Source organism: Phyllobates terribilis, unplaced genomic scaffold (genome assembly GCF_046119375.1).
Source record: "Phyllobates terribilis strain yellow unplaced genomic scaffold, ASM4611937v1 Scaffold_734__1_contigs__length_741531, whole genome shotgun sequence".
In the NCBI taxonomy this organism is placed as follows: Eukaryota; Metazoa; Chordata; class Amphibia; order Anura; family Dendrobatidae; genus Phyllobates; species Phyllobates terribilis.
In genome coordinates, this window is record NW_027363494.1 from 131,964 (window position 1) to 152,019 (window position 20,056).

General features: G+C 45.3%; 14 non-coding genes and 2 pseudogenes across 14 annotated transcripts; all 16 read left to right on the plus strand.

Annotated features, from left to right (window-relative positions):
* Window positions 1-106: 106 nt before the first annotated feature.
* Window positions 107-297, plus strand: LOC141237461 (U2 spliceosomal RNA). The gene has a single exon (XR_012302997.1). It is a non-coding gene; the product is annotated as a U2 spliceosomal RNA (small nuclear RNA).
* A 1,121-nt stretch (window positions 298-1,418) lies between these two features.
* LOC141237436 (U2 spliceosomal RNA) lies at window positions 1,419-1,609 on the plus strand. The gene has a single exon (XR_012302973.1). It is a non-coding gene; the product is annotated as a U2 spliceosomal RNA (small nuclear RNA).
* Window positions 1,610-2,732: 1,123 nt separating this feature from the next.
* LOC141237462 (U2 spliceosomal RNA) lies at window positions 2,733-2,923 on the plus strand. Its single transcript, XR_012302998.1, has one exon. It is a non-coding gene; the product is annotated as a U2 spliceosomal RNA (small nuclear RNA).
* A 1,121-nt stretch (window positions 2,924-4,044) lies between these two features.
* Window positions 4,045-4,235, plus strand: LOC141237942 (U2 spliceosomal RNA). The gene has a single exon (XR_012303462.1). It is a non-coding gene; the product is annotated as a U2 spliceosomal RNA (small nuclear RNA).
* Window positions 4,236-5,356: 1,121 nt separating this feature from the next.
* LOC141237464 (U2 spliceosomal RNA) lies at window positions 5,357-5,547 on the plus strand. The gene has a single exon (XR_012302999.1). It is a non-coding gene; the product is annotated as a U2 spliceosomal RNA (small nuclear RNA).
* A 1,121-nt stretch (window positions 5,548-6,668) lies between these two features.
* LOC141237429 (U2 spliceosomal RNA) lies at window positions 6,669-6,760 on the plus strand (annotated as a pseudogene).
* Window positions 6,761-7,549: 789 nt separating this feature from the next.
* On the plus strand, window positions 7,550-7,729 carry LOC141237415 (U2 spliceosomal RNA; annotated as a pseudogene).
* A 1,123-nt stretch (window positions 7,730-8,852) lies between these two features.
* On the plus strand, window positions 8,853-9,043 carry LOC141237465 (U2 spliceosomal RNA). The gene has a single exon (XR_012303000.1). It is a non-coding gene; the product is annotated as a U2 spliceosomal RNA (small nuclear RNA).
* A 1,120-nt stretch (window positions 9,044-10,163) lies between these two features.
* LOC141237913 (U2 spliceosomal RNA) lies at window positions 10,164-10,354 on the plus strand. The gene has a single exon (XR_012303433.1). It is a non-coding gene; the product is annotated as a U2 spliceosomal RNA (small nuclear RNA).
* Window positions 10,355-11,475: 1,121 nt separating this feature from the next.
* On the plus strand, window positions 11,476-11,666 carry LOC141237466 (U2 spliceosomal RNA). Its single transcript, XR_012303001.1, has one exon. It is a non-coding gene; the product is annotated as a U2 spliceosomal RNA (small nuclear RNA).
* A 1,120-nt stretch (window positions 11,667-12,786) lies between these two features.
* LOC141237467 (U2 spliceosomal RNA) lies at window positions 12,787-12,977 on the plus strand. Its single transcript, XR_012303002.1, has one exon. It is a non-coding gene; the product is annotated as a U2 spliceosomal RNA (small nuclear RNA).
* Window positions 12,978-14,096: 1,119 nt separating this feature from the next.
* LOC141237468 (U2 spliceosomal RNA) lies at window positions 14,097-14,287 on the plus strand. The gene has a single exon (XR_012303003.1). It is a non-coding gene; the product is annotated as a U2 spliceosomal RNA (small nuclear RNA).
* Window positions 14,288-15,407: 1,120 nt separating this feature from the next.
* Window positions 15,408-15,598, plus strand: LOC141237469 (U2 spliceosomal RNA). The gene has a single exon (XR_012303004.1). It is a non-coding gene; the product is annotated as a U2 spliceosomal RNA (small nuclear RNA).
* A 1,122-nt stretch (window positions 15,599-16,720) lies between these two features.
* On the plus strand, window positions 16,721-16,911 carry LOC141237470 (U2 spliceosomal RNA). The gene has a single exon (XR_012303005.1). It is a non-coding gene; the product is annotated as a U2 spliceosomal RNA (small nuclear RNA).
* Window positions 16,912-18,035: 1,124 nt separating this feature from the next.
* On the plus strand, window positions 18,036-18,226 carry LOC141237472 (U2 spliceosomal RNA). The gene has a single exon (XR_012303007.1). It is a non-coding gene; the product is annotated as a U2 spliceosomal RNA (small nuclear RNA).
* A 1,121-nt stretch (window positions 18,227-19,347) lies between these two features.
* Window positions 19,348-19,538, plus strand: LOC141237473 (U2 spliceosomal RNA). Its single transcript, XR_012303008.1, has one exon. It is a non-coding gene; the product is annotated as a U2 spliceosomal RNA (small nuclear RNA).
* The last annotated feature ends 518 nt before the right edge of the window (window positions 19,539-20,056 follow it).

Here is a 20,056-nt window from a genome sequence, read left to right on the forward strand (position 1 = left end):
TAGAGGTTGACAGCATGTCTTCTTAACGGGAGTCCAGGTGGCCATCTCCACAAATGGACTTTTCAGAATCCTTGGGTGGCACCGTAGTCGGAAACCAATTCTGGTTATCGCTTCTCGGCCTTTTGGCTAAGATCAAGTGTAGTATCTGTTCTTATCAGTTTAATATCTGATACGTCCCCTATCTGGGGACCATATATTAAATGGATTTTTAGAACAGGGAGATGGAAAAAGAGCTTGCTCTGTCCACTCCACGCATTGACCTGGTATTGCAGTATCTCCAGGACCGGTGCACCCCTTCTTTAATGCAGTTTCTAAAATCAGAAAGAATTGAATTCAATGCTTTTTGTTCATTTTGCTTGTTTGTCGGATTTTGGGATGGACTCTTTGGCTTTGCTTTTCTTCTCCTCATTGGATTTTTCATGTTAAAAGTTGCAGAAGCCAGATGACAAGCTCATTTTGGTTCAACTTCAGCAACTGTGCATTGCATTGCCATGTAATGTAATGTAATGCAATGCTATCTATCTAGCTCTCCCTCTATACTTCCTTTTGGATAAACAGACATATTAGGCAAGCATTTTGGAGCTTTCACCTAAATAACTACAGGTGGTGAGATAAGCTGCACAATATAATTGACCTTTCAGTATATTGTTGCACACACACCATCTATTTAGCAAATGCCCTTGTTATCAACAGCAGCCTTTTAAACTCACCTGAGCTAACAGGTATGTGAGCTGGTTACTCTGCTGCGCTTAAAATTTCTTTTTTGGTTTGCTACAATGCCTTTTCTGAAACGTTGTCTCCCTCTGCTGGAACACTGACTTCTTTCATTTAATGCCTGCAGACTATAAAAGAGAAACCAACCCAAAAAGTTTGGTTGATTAGTCTGTGGCATTCTTTTAAACTGTTGCTTATGGCGGTCTCTGTGAGCTTCTCAGTGACATTCAGCCATCCAGGTATCCCGCCTGCAGTAGACGGAATGTGGCAATGGAACGCTGGCTGCGCGTGTCATAATAGGCTCTGAGCCTTTATATACCTGCGCACAGCAGCAGCCACCTTCAGTCTGCTGCTGGACAGCCAGCAGCAGCAGCAGCAGGAGAGGTAATTAATCAGCAACCCTCCTGCGAAGGGTAGACAGCTGCTCGTTCCACCCCCCCCCCCGCCTTAATTGGTTCTCCTCCCTTCCAACGGTGTTGAGGCGGGTGGGAACAGCCGGGGGTTGAGGGTACTGTGCTAAAAGAGGTGGAGTTATGCAGATCTAAAACGCGTGGATTGCAGCAGCAGCAAGCCGAAAAGTGCAGGCATGTGAGGGATCTAGAGGTTGACAGCATGTCTTCTTAACGGGAGTCCAGGTGGCCATCTCCACAAATGGACTTTTCAGAATCCTTGGGTGGCACCGTAGTCGGAAACCAATTCTGGTTATCGCTTCTCGGCCTTTTGGCTAAGATCAAGTGTAGTATCTGTTCTTATCAGTTTAATATCTGATACGTCCCCTATCTGGGGACCATATATTAAATGGATTTTTAGAACAGGGAGATGGAAAAAGAGCTTGCTCTTTCCACTCCACGCATTGACCTGGTATTGCAGTATCTCCAGGACCGGTGCACCCCTTCTTTAATGCAGTTTCTAAAATCAGAAAGAATTGAATTCAATGCTTTTTGTTCATTTTGCTTGTTTGTCGGATTTTGGGATGGACTCTTTGGCTTTGCTTATCTTCTCCTCATTGGATTTTTCATGTTAAAAGTTGCAGAAGCCAGATGACAAGCTCATTTTGGTTCAACTTCAGCAACTGTGCATTGCATTGCCATGTAATGTATTGTAATGCAATGCTATCTATCTAGCTCTCCCTCTATACTTCCTTTTGGATAAACAGACATATTAGGCAAGCATTTTGGAGCTTTCACCTAAATAACTACAGGTGGTGAGATAAGCTGCACAATATAATTGACCTTTCAGTATATTGTTGCACACACACCATCTATTTAGCAAATGCCCTTGTTATCAACAGCAGCCTTTTAAACTCACCTGAGCTAACAGGTATGTGAGCTGGTTACTCTGCTGCGCTTAAAATTTCTTTTTTGGTTTGCTACAATGCCTTTTCTGAAACGTTGTCTCCCTCTGCTGGAACACTGACTTCTTTCATTTAATGCCTGCAGACTATAAAAGAGAAACCAACCCAAAAAGTTTGGTTGATTAGTCTGTGGCATTCTTTTAAACTGTTGCTTATGGCGGTCTCTGTGAGCTTCTCAGTGACATTCAGCCATCCAGGTATCCCGCCTGCAGTAGACGGAATGTGGCAATGGAACGCTGGCTGCGCGTGTCATAATAGGCTCTGAGCCTTTATATACCTGCGCACAGCAGCAGCCACCTTCAGTCTGCTGCTGGACAGCCAGCAGCAGCAGCAGCAGGAGAGGTAATTAATCAGCAACCCTCCTGCTAAGGGTAGACAGCTGCTCGTTCCACCCCCCCCCCCCCGCCTTAATTGGTTCTCCTCCCTTCCAACGGTGTTGAGGCGGGTGGGAACAGCCGGGGGTTGAGGGTACTGTGCTAAAAGAGGTGGAGTTATGCAGATCTAAAACGCGTGGATTGCAGCAGCAGCAAGCCGAAAAGTGCAGGCATGTGAGGGATCTAGAGGTTGACAGCATGTCTTCTTAACGGGAGTCCAGGTGGCCATCTCCACAAATGGACTTTTCAGAATCCTTGGGTGGCACCGTAGTCGGAAACCAATTCTGGTTATCGCTTCTCGGCCTTTTGGCTAAGATCAAGTGTAGTATCTGTTCTTATCAGTTTAATATCTGATACGTCCCCTATCTGGGGACCATATATTAAATGGATTTTTAGAACAGGGAGATGGAAAAAGAGCTTGCTCTGTCCACTCCACGCATTGACCTGGTATTGCAGTATCTCCAGGACCGGTGCACCCCTTCTTTAATGCAGTTTCTAAAATCAGAAAGAATTGAATTCAATGCTTTTTGTTCATTTTGCTTGTTTGTCGGATTTTGGGATGGACTCTTTGGCTTTGCTTTTCTTCTCCTCATTGGATTTTTCATGTTAAAAGTTGCAGAAGCCAGATGACAAGCTCATTTTGGTTCAACTTCAGCAACTGTGCATTGCATTGCCATGTAATGTAATGTAATGCAATGCTATCTATCTAGCTCTCCCTCTATACTTCCTTTTGGATAAACAGACATATTAGGCAAGCATTTTGGAGCTTTCACCTAAATAACTACAGGTGGTGAGATAAGCTGCACAATATAATTGACCTTTCAGTATATTGTTGCACACACACCATCTATTTAGCAAATGCCCTTGTTATCAACAGCAGCCTTTTAAACTCACCTGAGCTAACAGGTATGTGAGCTGGTTACTCTGCTGCGCTTAAAATTTCTTTTTTGGTTTGCTACAATGCCTTTTCTGAAACGTTGTCTCCCTCTGCTGGAACACTGACTTCTTTCATTTAATGCCTGCAGACTATAAAAGAGAAACCAACCCAAAAAGTTTGGTTGATTAGTCTGTGGCATTCTTTTAAACTGTTGCTTATGGCGGTCTCTGTGAGCTTCTCAGTGACATTCAGCCATCCAGGTATCCCGCCTGCAGTAGACGGAATGTGGCAATGGAACGCTGGCTGCGCGTGTCATAATAGGCTCTGAGCCTTTATATACCTGCGCACAGCAGCAGCCACCTTCAGTCTGCTGCTGGACAGCCAGCAGCAGCAGCAGCAGGAGAGGTAATTAATCAGCAACCCTCCTGCTAAGGGTAGACAGCTGCTCGTTCCACCCCCCCCCCCGCCTTAATTGGTTCTCCTCCCTTCCAACGGTGTTGAGGCGGGTGGGAACAGCCGGGGGTTGAGGGTACTGTGCTAAAAGAGGTGGAGTTATGCAGATCTAAAACGCGTGGATTGCAGCAGCAGCAAGCCGAAAAGTGCAGGCATGTGAGGGATCTAGAGGTTGACAGCATGTCTTCTTAACGGGAGTCCAGGTGGCCATCTCCACAAATGGACTTTTCAGAATCCTTGGGTGGCACCGTAGTCGGAAACCAATTCTGGTTATCGCTTCTCGGCCTTTTGGCTAAGATCAAGTGTAGTATCTGTTCTTATCAGTTTAATATCTGATACGTCCCCTATCTGCGGACCATATATTAAATGGATTTTTAGAACAGGGAGATGGAAAAAGAGCTTGCTCTGTCCACTCCACGCATTGACCTGGTATTGCAGTATCTCCAGGACCGGTGCACCCCTTCTTTAATGCAGTTTCTAAAATCAGAAAGAATTGAATTCAATGCTTTTTGTTCATTTTGCTTGTTTGTCGGATTTTGGGATGGACTCTTTGGCTTTGCTTTTCTTCTCCTCATTGGATTTTTCATGTTAAAAGTTGCAGAAGCCAGATGACAAGCTCATTTTGGTTCAACTTCAGCAACTGTGCATTGCATTGCCATGTAATGTAATGTAATGCAATGCTATCTATCTAGCTCTCCCTCTATACTTCCTTTTGGATAAACAGACATATTAGGCAAGCATTTTGGAGCTTTCACCTAAATAACTACAGGTGGTGAGATAAGCTGCACAATATAATTGACCTTTCAGTATATTGTTGCACACACACCATCTATTTAGCAAATGCCCTTGTTATCAACAGCAGCCTTTTAAACTCACCTGAGCTAACAGGTATGTGAGCTGGTTACTCTGCTGCGCTTAAAATTTCTTTTTTGGTTTGCTACAATGCCTTTTCTGAAACGTTGTCTCCCTCTGCTGGAACACTGACTTCTTTCATTTAATGCCTGCAGACTATAAAAGAGAAACCAACCCAAAAAGTTTGGTTGATTAGTCTGTGGCATTCTTTTAAACTGTTGCTTATGGCGGTCTCTGTGAGCTTCTCAGTGACATTCAGCCATCCAGGTATCCCGCCTGCAGTAGACGGAATGTGGCAATGGAACGCTGGCTGCGCGTGTCATAATAGGCTCTGAGCCTTTATATACCTGCGCACAGCAGCAGCCACCTTCAGTCTGCTGCTGGACAGCCAGCAGCAGCAGCAGCAGGAGAGGTAATTAATCAGCAACCCTCCTGCTAAGGGTAGACAGCTGCTCGTTCCACCCCCCCCCCCGCCTTAATTGGTTCTCCTCCCTTCCAACGGTGTTGAGGCGGGTGGGAACAGCCGGGGGTTGAGGGTACTGTGCTAAAAGAGGTGGAGTTATGCAGATCTAAAACGCGTGGATTGCAGCAGCAGCAAGCCGAAAAGTGCAGGCATGTGAGGGATCTAGAGGTTGACAGCATGTCTTCTTAACGGGAGTCCAGGTGGCCATCTCCACAAATGGACTTTTCAGAATCCTTGGGTGGCACCGTAGTCGGAAACCAATTCTGGTTATCGCTTCTCGGCCTTTTGGCTAAGATCAAGTGTAGTATCTGTTCTTATCAGTTTAATATCTGATACGTCCCCTATCTGGGGACCATATATTAAATGGATTTTTAGAACAGGGAGATGGAAAAAGAGCTTGCTCTGTCCACTCCACGCATTGACCTGGTATTGCAGTATCTCCAGGACCGGTGCACCCCTTCTTTAATGCAGTTTCTAAAATCAGAAAGAATTGAATTCAATGCTTTTTGTTCATTTTGCTTGTTTGTCGGATTTTGGGATGGACTCTTTGGCTTTGCTTTTCTTCTCCTCATTGGATTTTTCATGTTAAAAGTTGCAGAAGCCAGATGACAAGCTCATTTTGGTTCAACTTCAGCAACTGTGCATTGCATTGCCATGTAATGTAATGTAATGCAATGCTATCTATCTAGCTCTCCCTCTATACTTCCTTTTGGATAAACAGACATATTAGGCAAGCATTTTGGAGCTTTCACCTAAATAACTACAGGTGGTGAGATAAGCTGCACAATATAATTGACCTTTCAGTATATTGTTGCACACACACCATCTATTTAGCAAATGCCCTTGTTATCAACAGCAGCCTTTTAAACTCACCTGAGCTAACAGGTATGTGAGCTGGTTACTCTGCTGCGCTTAAAATTTCTTTTTTGGTTTGCTACAATGCCTTTTCTGAAACGTTGTCTCCCTCTGCTGGAACACTGACTTCTTTCATTTAATGCCTGCAGACTATAAAAGAGAAACCAACCCAAAACGTTTGGTTGCTTAGTCTGTGGCATTCTTTTAAACTGTTGCTTATGGCGGTCTCTGTGAGCTTCTCAGTGACATTCAGCCATCCAGGTATCCCGCCTGCAGTAGACGGAATGTGGCAATGGAACGCTGGCTGCGCGTGTCATAATAGGCTCTGAGCCTTTATATACCTGCGCACAGCAGCAGCCACCTTCAGTCTGCTGCTGGACAGCCAGCAGCAGCAGCAGCAGGAGAGGTAATTAATCAGCAACCCTCCTGCTAAGGGTAGACAGCTGCTCGTTCCACCCCCCCCCCCGCCTTAATTGGTTCTCCTCCCTTCCAACGGTGTTGAGGCGGGTGGGAACAGCCGGGGGTTGAGGGTACTGTGCTAAAAGAGGTGGAGTTATGCAGATCTAAAACGCGTGGATTGCAGCAGCAGCAAGCCGAAAAGTGCAGGCATGTGAGGGATCTAGAGGTTGACAGCATGTCTTCTTAACTGGAGTCCAGGTGGCCATCTCCACAAATGGACTTTTCAGAATCCTTGGGTGGCACCGTAGTCGGAAACCAATTCTGGTTATCGCTTCTCGGCCTTTTGGCTAAGATCAAGTGTAGTATCTTTCGAAAAGGCGGTTTTGGATGTTGGCCGCCCTAGTAGATTGATACATTATGCACACTGGGGTTTAGGCGCTTGTTAGTACGCCAGGTGGCTAATATAGTCATCTGGTGGAAAGCATGGCCCCCCAGGATCGACGCCATTGGGCCGGGGAAGATCGAAAGCCCGAAGTGTGAAGTGCCCCAGGAGTGGTGACCCTGGGGTGCCTTAACTCACTGGGATTGGGAACCCCACTTGAGTTTATGGCACATTTGCACAAGCACTTCAAATTTTCTTTCTTCGCACACACCCTTATTCCGGGCCTTCTGGCCTTAGGATGGGGAATTTTTCAATTCCCGGTCGAAGGTCCGGGCAGTATTATACTGTGAAACCTTCACTATTTATTTAATTTCTTTGTCACTGTGTGTCCACTTATTCACGTGTGTCACGTCCTACTAGGATTTTGTCGGGATGCGGTTCCCTTACGGGTTCCTCTCTTGGCAGGTCTAGGGGGGGAGTGTGTGGCCATCAGGTTCCGCTCCCCCCTGAACCCCCCTGGCTCTCCTCTTTCGGGAGGAGAGCGTTGTTGGCTCCCCTCTTCCGGGAGGGGAGCACAGTCTTTGGCTCCCAGTGCCTTGCTCGGGTGAGAACTCGGGCAGGTGCTGGGGGTAAGATTGGGTCGCCTCTGGCTTCGGCTGGAGGTGGCTTTTTGTCCCTGTTCCTCGCTGTGGCCTTTTGGCTCGGAGGGACGGGGAATGGTTTGGGGGACCCTTCTCCTTTTGGAGAGGGTTTCAAGAAGACCAGCATCCTAGTGCACTTTTTTTGTGGCACTTGTCACTTTTTTAAGCGCACTCTGGTTTTGTACACGAATTCGGGCTTTCGATAGAAAAAATCTGTTCTTATCAGTTTAATATCTGATACGTCCCCTATCTGGGGACCATATATTAAATGGATTTTTAGAACAGGGAGATGGAAAAAGAGCTTGCTCTGTCCACTCCACGCATTGACCTGGTATTGCAGTATCTCCAGGACCGGTGCACCCCTTCTTTAATGCAGTTTCTAAAATCAGAAAGAATTGAATTCAATGCTTTTTGTTCATTTTGCTTGTTTGTCGGATTTTGGGATGGACTCTTTGGCTTTGCTTTTCTTCTCCTCATTGGATTTTTCATGTTAAAAGTTGCAGAAGCCAGATGACAAGCTCATTTTGGTTCAACTTCAGCAACTGTGCATTGCATTGCCATGTAATGTAATGTAATGCAATGCTATCTATCTAGCTCTCCCTCTATACTTCCTTTTGGATAAACAGACATATTAGGCAAGCATTTTGGAGCTTTCACCTAAATAACTACAGGTGGTGAGATAAGCTGCACAATATAATTGACCTTTCAGTATATTGTTGCACACACACCATCTATTTAGCAAATGCCCTTGTTATCAACAGCAGCCTTTTAAACTCACCTGAGCTAACAGGTATGTGAGCTGGTTACTCTGCTGCGCTTAAAATTTCTTTTTTGGTTTGCTACAATGCCTTGTCTAAAACGTTGTCTCCCTCTGCTGGAACACTGACTTCTTTCATTTAATGCCTGCAGACTATAAAAGAGAAACCAACCCAAAAAGTTTGGTTGATTAGTCTGTGGCATTCTTTTAAACTGTTGCTTATGGCGGTCTCTGTGAGCTTCTCAGTGACATTCAGCCATCCAGGTATCCCGCCTGCAGTAGACGGAATGTGGCAATGGAACGCTGGCTGCGCGTGTCATAATAGGCTCTGAGCCTTTATATACCTGCGCACAGCAGCAGCCACCTTCAGTCTGCTGCTGGACAGCCAGCAGCAGCAGCAGCAGGAGAGGTAATTAATCAGCAACCCTCCTGCTAAGGGTAGACAGCTGCTCGTTCCACCCCCCCCCCCCCGCCTTAATTGGTTCTCCTCCCTTCCAACGGTGTTGAGGCGGGTGGGAACAGCCGGGGGTTGAGGGTACTGTGCTAAAAGAGGTGGAGTTATGCAGATCTAAAACGCGTGGATTGCAGCAGCAGCAAGCCGAAAAGTGCAGGCATGTGAGGGATCTAGAGGTTGACAGCATGTCTTCTTAACGGGAGTCCAGGTGGCCATCTCCACAAATGGACTTTTCAGAATCCTTGGGTGGCACCGTAGTCGGAAACCAATTCTGGTTATCGCTTCTCGGCCTTTTGGCTAAGATCAAGTGTAGTATCTGTTCTTATCAGTTTAATATCTGATACGTCCCCTATCTGGGGACCATATATTAAATGGATTTTTAGAACAGGGAGATGGAAAAAGAGCTTGCTCTGTCCACTCCACGCATTGACCTGGTATTGCAGTATCTCCAGGACCGGTGCACCCCTTCTTTAATGCAGTTTCTAAAATCAGAAAGAATTGAATTCAATGCTTTTTGTTCATTTTGCTTGTTTGTCGGATTTTGGGATGGACTCTTTGGCTTTGCTTTTCTTCTCCTCATTGGATTTTTCATGTTAAAAGTTGCAGAAGCCAGATGACAAGCTCATTTTGGTTCAACTTCAGCAACTGTGCATTGCATTGCCATGTAATGTAATGTAATGCAATGCTATCTATCTAGCTCTCCCTCTATACTTCCTTTTGGATAAACAGACATATTAGGCAAGCATTTTGGAGCTTTCAACTAAATAACTACAGGTGGTGAGATAAGCTGCACAATATAATTGACCTTTCAGTATATTGTTGCACACACACCATCTATTTAGCAAATGCCCTTGTTATCAACAGCAGCCTTTTAAACTCACCTGAGCTAACAGGTATGTGAGCTGGTTACTCTGCTGCGCTTAAAATTTCTTTTTTGGTTTGCTACAATGCCTTTTCTGAAACGTTGTCTCCCTCTGCTGGAACACTGACTTCTTTCATTTAATGCCTGCAGACTATAAAAGAGAAACCAACCCAAAAAGTTTGGTTGATTAGTCTGTGGCATTCTTTTAAACTGTTGCTTATGGCGGTCTCTGTGAGCTTCTCAGTGACATTCAGCCATCCAGGTATCCCGCCTGCAGTAGACGGAATGTGGCAATGGAACGCTGGCTGCGCGTGTCATAATAGGCTCTGAGCCTTTATATACCTGCGCACAGCAGCAGCCACCTTCAGTCTGCTGCTGGACAGCCAGCAGCAGCAGCAGGAGAGGTAATTAATCAGCAACCCTCCTGCTAAGGGTAGACAGCTGCTCGTTCCACCCCCCCCCCCCCCGCCTAATTGGTTCTCCTCCCTTCCAACGGTGTTGAGGCGGGTGGGAACAGCCGGGGGTTGAGGGTACTGTGCTAAAAGAGGTGGAGTTATGCAGATCTAAAACGCGTGGATTGCAGCAGCAGCAAGCCGAAAAGTGCAGGCATGTGAGGGATCTAGAGGTTGACAGCATGTCTTCTTAACGGGAGTCCAGGTGGCCATCTCCACAAATGGACTTTTCAGAATCCTTGGGTGGCACCGTAGTCGGAAACCAATTCTGGTTATCGCTTCTCGGCCTTTTGGCTAAGATCAAGTGTAGTATCTGTTCTTATCAGTTTAATATCTGATACGTCCCCTATCTGGGGACCATATATTAAATGGATTTTTAGAACAGGGAGATGGAAAAAGAGCTTGCTCTGTCCACTCCACGCATTGACCTGGTATTGCAGTATCTCCAAGACCGGTGCACCCCTTCTTTAATGCAGTTTCTAAAATCAGAAAGAATTGAATTCAATGCTTTTTGTTCATTTTGCTTGTTTGTCGGATTTTGGGATGGACTCTTTGGCTTTGCTTTTCTTCTCCTCATTGGATTTTTCATGTTAAAAGTTGCAGAAGCCAGATGACAAGCTCATTTTGGTTCAACTTCAGCAACTGTGCATTGCATTGCAATGTAATGTAATGTAATGCAATGCTATCTATCTAGCTCTCCCTCTATACTTCCTTTTGGATAAACAGACATATTAGGCAAGCATTTTGGAGCTTTCACCTAAATAACTACAGGTGGTGAGATAAGCTGCACAATATAATTGACCTTTCAGTATATTGTTGCACACACACCATCTATTTAGCAAATGCCCTTGTTATCAACAGCAGCCTTTTAAACTCACCTGAGCTAACAGGTATGTGAGCTGGTTACTCTGCTGCGCTTAAAATTTCTTTTTTGGTTTGCTACAATGCCTTTTCTGAAACGTTGTCTCCCTCTGCTGGAACACTGACTTCTTTCATTTAATGCCTGCAGACTATAAAAGAGAAACCAACCCAAAAAGTTTGGTTGATTAGTCTGTGGCATTCTTTTAAACTGTTGCTTATGGCGGTCTCTGTGAGCTTCTCAGTGACATTCAGCCATCCAGGTATCCCGCCTGCAGTAGACGGAATGTGGCAATGGAACGCTGGCTGCGCGTGTCATAATAGGCTCTGAGCCTTTATATACCTGCGCACAGCAGCAGCCACCTTCAGTCTGCTGCTGGACAGCCAGCAGCAGCAGCAGCAGGAGAGGTAATTAATCAGCAACCCTCCTGCTAAGGGTAGACAGCTGCTCGTTCCACCCCCCCCCCCGCCTTAATTGGTTCTCCTCCCTTCCAACGGTGTTGAGGCGGGTGGGAACAGCCGGGGGTTGAGGGTACTGTGCTAAAAGAGGTGGAGTTATGCAGATCTAAAACGCGTGGATTGCAGCAGCAGCAAGCCGAAAAGTGCAGGCATGTGAGGGATCTAGAGGTTGACAGCATGTCTTCTTAACGGGAGTCCAGGTGGCCATCTCCACAAATGGACTTTTCAGAATCCTTGGGTGGCACCGTAGTCGGAAACCAATTCTGGTTATCGCTTCTCGGCCTTTTGGCTAAGATCAAGTGTAGTATCTGTTCTTATCAGTTTAATATCTGATACGTCCCCTATCTGGGGACCATATATTAAATGGATTTTTAGAACAGGGAGATGGAAAAAGAGCTTGCTCTGTCCACTCCACGCATTGACCTGGTATTGCAGTATCTCCAGGACCGGTGCACCCCTTCTTTAATGCAGTTTCTAAAATCAGAAAGAATTGAATTCAATGCTTTTTGTTCATTTTGCTTGTTTGTCGGATTTTGGGATGGACTCTTTGGCTTTGCTTTTCTTCTCCTCATTGGATTTTTCATGTTAAAAGTTGCAGAAGCCAGATGACAAGCTCATTTTGGTTCAACTTCAGCAACTGTGCATTGCATTGCCATGTAATGTAATGTAATGCAATGCTATCTATCTAGCTCTCCCTCTATACTTCCTTTTGGATAAACAGACATATTAGGCAAGCATTTTGGAGCTTTCACCTAAATAACTACAGGTGGTGAGATAAGCTGCACAATATAATTGACCTTTCAGTATATTGTTGCACACACACCATCTATTTAGCAAATGCCCTTGTTATCAACAGCAGCCTTTTAAACTCACCTGAGCTAACAGGTATGTGAGCTGGTTACTCTGCTGCGCTTAAAATTTCTTTTTTGGTTTGCTACAATGCCTTTTCTGAAACGTTGTCTCCCTCTGCTGGAACACTGACTTCTTTCATTTAATGCCTGCAGACTATAAAAGAGAAACCAACCCAAAAAGTTTGGTTGATTAGTCTGTGGCATTCTTTTAAACTGTTGCTTATGGCGGTCTCTGTGAGCTTCTCAGTGACATTCAGCCATCCAGGTATCCCGCCTGCAGTAGACGGAATGTGGCAATGGAACGCTGGCTGCGCGTGTCATAATAGGCTCTGAGCCTTTATATACCTGCGCACAGCAGCAGCCACCTTCAGTCTGCTGCTGGACAGCCAGCAGCAGCAGCAGCAGGAGAGGTAATTAATCAGCAACCCTCCTGCTAAGGGTAGACAGCTGCTCGTTCCACCCCCCCCCCGCCTTAATTGGTTCTCCTCCCTTCCAACGGTGTTGAGGCGGGTGGGAACAGCCGGGGGTTGAGGGTACTGTGCTAAAAGAGGTGGAGTTATGCAGATCTAAAACGTGTGGATTGCAGCAGCAGCAAGCCGAAAAGTGCAGGCATGTGAGGGATCTAGAGGTTGACAGCATGTCTTCTTAACGGGAGTCCAGGTGGCCATCTCCACAAATGGACTTTTCAGAATCCTTGGGTGGCACCGTAGTCGGAAACCAATTCTGGTTATCGCTTCTCGGCCTTTTGGCTAAGATCAAGTGTAGTATCTGTTCTTATCAGTTTAATATCTGATACGTCCCCTATCTGGGGACCATATATTAAATGGATTTTTAGAACAGGGAGATGGAAAAAGAGCTTGCTCTGTCCACTCCACGCATTGACCTGGTATTGCAGTATCTCCAGGACCGGTGCACCCCTTCTTTAATGCAGTTTCTAAAATCAGAAAGAATTGAATTCAATGCTTTTTGTTCATTTTGCTTGTTTGTCGGATTTTGGGATGGACTCTTTGGCTTTGCTTTTCTTCTCCTCATTGGATTTTTCATGTTAAAAGTTGCAGAAGCCAGATGACAAGCTCATTTTGGTTCAACTTCAGCAACTGTGCATTGCATTGCCATGTAATGTAATGTAATGCAATGCTATCTATCTAGCTCTCCCTCTTTACTTCCTTTTGGATAAACAGACATATTAGGCAAGCATTTTGGAGCTTTCACCTAAATAACTACAGGTGGTGAGATAAGCTGCACAATATAATTGACCTTTCAGTATATTGTTGCACACACACCATCTATTTAGCAAATGCCCTTGTTATCAACAGCAGCCTTTTAAACTCACCTGAGCTAACAGGTATGTGAGCTGGTTACTCTGCTGCGCTTAAAATTTCTTTTTTGGTTTGCTACAATGCCTTTTCTGAAACGTTGTCTCCCTCTTCTGGAACACTGACTTCTTTCATTTAATGCCTGCAGACTATAAAAGAGAAACCAACCCAAAAAGTTTGGTTGATTAGTCTGTGGCATTCTTTTAAACTGTTGCTTATGGCGGTCTCTGTGAGCTTCTCAGTGACATTCAGCCATCCAGGTATCCCGCCTGCAGTAGACGGAATGTGGCAATGGAACGCTGGCTGCGCGTGTCATAATAGGCTCTGAGCCTTTATATACCTGCGCACAGCAGCAGCCACCTTCAGTCTGCTGCTGGACAGCCAGCAGCAGCAGCAGCAGGAGAGGTAATTAATCAGCAACCCTCCTGCTAAGGGTAGACAGCTGCTCGTTCCACCCCCCCCCGCCTTAATTGGTTCTCCTCCCTTCCAACGGTGTTGAGGCGGGTGGGAACAGCCGGGGGTTGAGGGTACTGTGCTAAAAGAGGTGGAGTTATGCAGATCTAAAACGCGTGGATTGCAGCAGCAGCAAGCCGAAAAGTGCAGGCATGTGAGGGATCTAGAGGTTGACAGCATGTCTTCTTAACGGGAGTCCAGGTGGCCATCTCCACAAATGGACTTTTCAGAATCCTTGGGTGGCACCGTAGTCGGAAACCAATTCTGGTTATCGCTTCTCGGCCTTTTGGCTAAGATCAAGTGTAGTATCTGTTCTTATCAGTTTAATATCTGATACGTCCCCTATCTGGGGACCATATATTAAATGGATTTTTAGAACAGGGAGATGGAAAAAGAGCTTGCTCTGTCCACTCCACGCATTGACCTGGTATTGCAGTATCTCCAGGACCGGTGCACCCCTTCTTTAATGCAGTTTCTAAAATCAGAAAGAATTGAATTCAATGCTTTTTGTTCATTTTGCTTGTTTGTCGGATTTTGGGATGGACTCTTTGGCTTTGCTTTTCTTCTCCTCATTGGATTTTTCATGTTAAAAGTTGCAGAAGCCAGATGACAAGCTCATTTTGGTTCAACTTCAGCAACTGTGCATTGCATTGCCATGTAATGTAATGTAATGCAATGCTATCTATCTAGCTCTCCCTCTATACTTCCTTTTGGATAAACAGACATATTAGGCAAGCATTTTGGAGCTTTCACCTAAATAACTACAGGTGGTGAGATAAGCTGCACAATATAATTGACCTTTCAGTATATTGTTGCACACACACCATCTATTTAGCAAATGCCCTTGTTATCAACAGCAGCCTTTTAAACTCACCTGAGCTAACAGGTATGTGAGCTGGTTACTCTGCTGCGCTTAAAATTTCTTTTTTGGTTTGCTACAATGCCTTTTCTGAAACGTTGTCTCCCTCTGCTGGAACACTGACTTCTTTCATTTAATGCCTGCAGACTATAAAAGAGAAACCAACCCAAAAAGTTTGGTTGATTAGTCTGTGGCATTCTTTTAAACTGTTGCTTATGGCGGTCTCTGTGAGCTTCTCAGTGACATTCAGCCATCCAGGTATCCCGCCTGCAGTAGACGGAATGTGGCAATGGAACGCTGGCTGCGCGTGTCATAATAGGCTCTGAGCCTTTATATACCTGCGCACAGCAGCAGCCACCTTCAGTCTGCTGCTGGACAGCCAGCAGCAGCAGCAGCAGGAGAGGTAATTAATCAGCAACCCTCCTGCTAAGGGTAGACAGCTGCTCGTTCCACCCCCCCCCCTCCTTAATTGGTTCTCCTCCCTTCCAACGGTGTTGAGGCGGGTGGGAACAGCCGGGGGTTGAGGGTACTGTGCTAAAAGAGGTGGAGTTATGCAGATCTAAAACGCGTGGATTGCAGCAGCAGCAAGCCGAAAAGTGCAGGCATGTGAGGGATCTAGAGGTTGACAGCATGTCTTCTTAACGGGAGTCCAGGTGGCCATCTCCACAAATGGACTTTTCAGAATCCTTGGGTGGCACCGTAGTCGGAAACCAATTCTGGTTATCGCTTCTCGGCCTTTTGGCTAAGATCAAGTGTAGTATCTGTTCTTATCAGTTTAATATCTGATACGTCCCCTATCTGGGGACCATATATTAAATGGATTTTTAGAACAGGGAGATGGAAAAAGAGCTTGCTCTGTCCACTCCACGCATTGACCTGGTATTGCAGTATCTCCAGGACCGGTGCACCCCTTCTTTAATGCAGTTTCTAAAATCAGAAAGAATTGAATTCAATGCTTTTTGTTCATTTTGCTTGTTTGTCGGATTTTGGGATGGACTCTTTGGCTTTGCTTTTCTTCTCCTCATTGGATTTTTCATGTTAAAAGTTGCAGAAGCCAGATGACAAGCTCATTTTGGTTCAACTTCAGCAACTGTGCATTGCATTGCCATGTAATGTAATGTAATGCAATGCTATCTATCTAGCTCTCCCTCTATACTTCCTTTTGGATAAACAGACATATTAGGCAAGCATTTTGGAGCTTTCACCTAAATAACTACAGGTGGTGAGATAAGCTGCACAATATAATTGACCTTTCAGTATATTGTTGCACACACACCATCTATTTAGCAAATGCCCTTGTTATCAACAGCAGCCTTTTAAACTCACCTGAGCTAACAGGTATGTGAGCTGGTTACTCTGCTGCGCTTAAAATTTCTTTTTTGGTTTGCTACAATGCCTTTTCTGAAACGTTGTCTCCCTCTGCTGGAACACTGACTTCTTTCATTTAATGCCTGCAGACTATAAAAGAGAAACCAACCCAAAAAGTTTGGTTGATTAGTCTGTGGCATTCTTTTAAACTGTTGCTTATGGCGGTCTCTGTGAGCTTCTCAGTGACATTCAGCCATCCAGGTATCCCGCCTGCAGTAGACGGAATGTGGCAATGGAACGCTGGCTGCGCGTGTCATAATAGGCTCTGAGCCTTTATATACCTGCGCACAGCAGCAGCCACCTTCAGTCTGCTGCTGGACAGCCAGCAGCAGCAGCAGCAGGAGAGGTAATTAATCAGCAACCCTCCTGCTAAGGGTAGACAGCTGCTCGTTCCACCCCCCCCCCCCGCCTTAATTGGTTCTCCTCCCTTCCAACGGTGTTGAGGCGGGTGGGAACAGCCGGGGGTTGAGGGTACTGTGCTAAAAGAGGTGGAGTTATGCAGATCTAAAACGCGTGGATTGCAGCAGCAGCAAGCCGAAAAGTGCAGGCATGTGAGGGATCTAGAGGTTGACAGCATGTCTTCTTAACGGGAGTCCAGGTGGCCATCTCCACAAATGGACTTTTCAGAATCCTTGGGTGGCACCGTAGTCGGAAACCAATTCTGGTTATCGCTTCTCGGCCTTTTGGCTAAGATCAAGTGTAGTATCTGTTCTTATCAGTTTAATATCTGATACGTCCCCTATCTGGGGACCATATATTAAATGGATTTTTAGAACAGGGAGATGGAAAAAGAGCTTGCTCTGTCCACTCCACGCATTGACCTGGTATTGCAGTATCTCCAGGACCGGTGCACCCCTTCTTTAATGCAGTTTCTAAAATCAGAAAGAATTGAATTCAATGCTTTTTGTTCATTTTGCTTGTTTGTCGGATTTTGGGATGGACTCTTTGGCTTTGCTTTTCTTCTCCTCATTGGATTTTTCATGTTAAAAGTTGCAGAAGCCAGATGACAAGCTCATTTTGGTTCAACTTCAGCAACTGTGCATTGCATTGCCATGTAATGTAATGTAATGCAATGCTATCTATCTAGCTCTCCCTCTATACTTCCTTTTGGATAAACAGACATATTAGGCAAGCATTTTGGAGCTTTCACCTAAATAACTACAGGTGGTGAGATAAGCTGCACAATATAATTGACCTTTCAGTATATTGTTGCACACACACCATCTATTTAGCAAATGCCCTTGTTATCAACAGCAGCCTTTTAAACTCACCTGAGCTAACAGGTATGTGAGCTGGTTACTCTGCTGCGCTTAAAATTTCTTTTTTGGTTTGCTACAATGCCTTTTCTGAAACGTTGTCTCCCTCTGCTGGAACACTGACTTCTTTCATTTAATGCCTGCAGACTATAAAAGAGAAACCAACCCAAAAAGTTTGGTTGATTAGTCTGTGGCATTCTTTTAAACTGTTGCTTATGGCGGTCTCTGTGAGCTTCTCAGTGACATTCAGCCATCCAGGTATCCCGCCTGCAGTAGACGGAATGTGGCAATGGAACGCTGGCTGCGCGTGTCATAATAGGCTCTGAGCCTTTATATACCTGCGCACAGCAGCAGCCACCTTCAGTCTGCTGCTGGACAGCCAGCAGCAGCAGCAGCAGGAGAGGTAATTAATCAGCAACCCTCCTGCTAAGGGTAGACAGCTGCTCGTTCCACCCCCCCCCCCCCCGCCTTAATTGGTTCTCCTCCCTTCCAACGGTGTTGAGGCGGGTGGGAACAGCCGGGGGTTGAGGGTACTGTGCTAAAAGAGGTGGAGTTATGCAGATCTAAAACGCGTGGATTGCAGCAGCAGCAAGCCGAAAAGTGCAGGCATGTGAGGGATCTAGAGGTTGACAGCATGTCTTCTTAACGGGAGTCCAGGTGGCCATCTCCACAAATGGACTTTTCAGAATCCTTGGGTGGCACCGTAGTCGGAAACCAATTCTGGTTATCGCTTCTCGGCCTTTTGGCTAAGATCAAGTGTAGTATCTGTTCTTATCAGTTTAATATCTGATACGTCCCCTATCTGGGGACCATATATTAAATGGATTTTTAGAACAGGGAGATGGAAAAAGAGCTTGCTCTGTCCACTCCACGCATTGACCTGGTATTGCAGTATCTCCAGGACCGGTGCACCCCTTCTTTAATGCAGTTTCTAAAATCAGAAAGAATTGAATTCAATGCTTTTTGTTCATTTTGCTTGTTTGTCGGATTTTGGGATGGACTCTTTGGCTTTGCTTTTCTTCTCCTCATTGGATTTTTCATGTTAAAAGTTGCAGAAGCCAGATGACAAGCTCATTTTGGTTCAACTTCAGCAACTGTGCATTGCATTGCCATGTAATGTAATGTAATGCAATGCTATCTATCTAGCTCTCCCTCTATACTTCCTTTTGGATAAACAGACATATTAGGCAAGCATTTTGGAGCTTTCACCTAAATAACTACAGGTGGTGAGATAAGCTGCACAATATAATTGACCTTTCAGTATATTGTTGCACACACACCTTCTATTTAGCAAATGCCCTTGTTATCAACAGCAGCCTTTTAAACTCACCTGAGCTAACAGGTATGTGAGCTGGTTACTCTGCTGCGCTTAAAATTTCTTTTTTGGTTTGCTACAATGCCTTTTCTGAAACGTTGTCTCCCTCTGCTGGAACACTGACTTCTTTCATTTAATGCCTGCAGACTATAAAAAAGAAACCAACCCAAAAAGTTTGGTTGATTAGTCTGTGGCATTCTTTTAAACTGTTGCTTATGGCGGTCTCTGTGAGCTTCTCAGTGACATTCAGCCATCCAGGTATCCCGCCTGCAGTAGACGGAATGTGGCAATGGAACGCTGGCTGCGCGTGTCATAATAGGCTCTGAGCCTTTATATACCTGCGCACAGCAGCAGCCACCTTCAGTCTGCTGCTGGACAGCCAGCAGCAGCAGCAGCAGGAGAGGTAATTAATCAGCAACCCTCCTGCTAAGGATAGACAGCTGCTCGTTCCACCCCCCCCCCCGCCTTAATTGGTTCTCCTCCCTTCCAACGGTGTTGAGGCGGGTGGGAACAGCCGGGGGTTGAGGGTACTGTGCTAAAAGAGGTGGAGTTATGCAGATCTAAAACGCGTGGATTGCAGCAGCAGCAAGCCGAAAAGTGCAGGCATGTGAGGGATCTAGAGGTTGACAGCATGTCTTCTTAACGGGAGTCCAGGTGGCCATCTCCACAAATGGACTTTTCAGAATCCTTGGGTGGCACCGTAGTCGGAAACCAATTCTGGTTATCGCTTCTCGGCCTTTTGGCTAAGATCAAGTGTAGTATCTGTTCTTATCAGTTTAATATCTGATACGTCCCCTATCTGGGGACCATATATTAAATGGATTTTTAGAACAGGGAGATGGAAAAAGAGCTTGCTCTGTCCACTCCACGCATTGACCTGGTATTGCAGTATCTCCAGGACCGGTGCACCCCTTCTTTAATGCAGTTTCTAAAATCAGAAAGAATTGAATTCAATGCTTTTTGTTCATTTTGCTTGTTTGTCGGATTTTGGGATGGACTCTTTGGCTTTGCTTTTCTTCTCCTCATTGGATTTTTCATGTTAAAAGTTGCAGAAGCCAGATGACAAGCTCATTTTGGTTCAACTTCAGCAACTGTGCATTGCATTGCCATGTAATGTAATGTAATGCAATGCTATCTATCTAGCTCTCCCTCTATACTTCCTTTTGGATAAACAGACATATTAGGCAAGCATTTTGGAGCTTTCACCTAAATAACTACAGGTGGTGAGATAAGCTGCACAATATAATTGACCTTTCAGTATATTGTTGCACACACACCATCTATTTAGCAAATGCCCTTGTTATCAACAGCAGCCTTTTAAACTCACCTGAGCTAACAGGTATGTGAGCTGGTTACTCTGCTGCGCTTAAAATTTCTTTTTTGGTTTGCTACAATGCCTTTTCTGAAACGTTGTCTCCCTCTGCTGGAACAC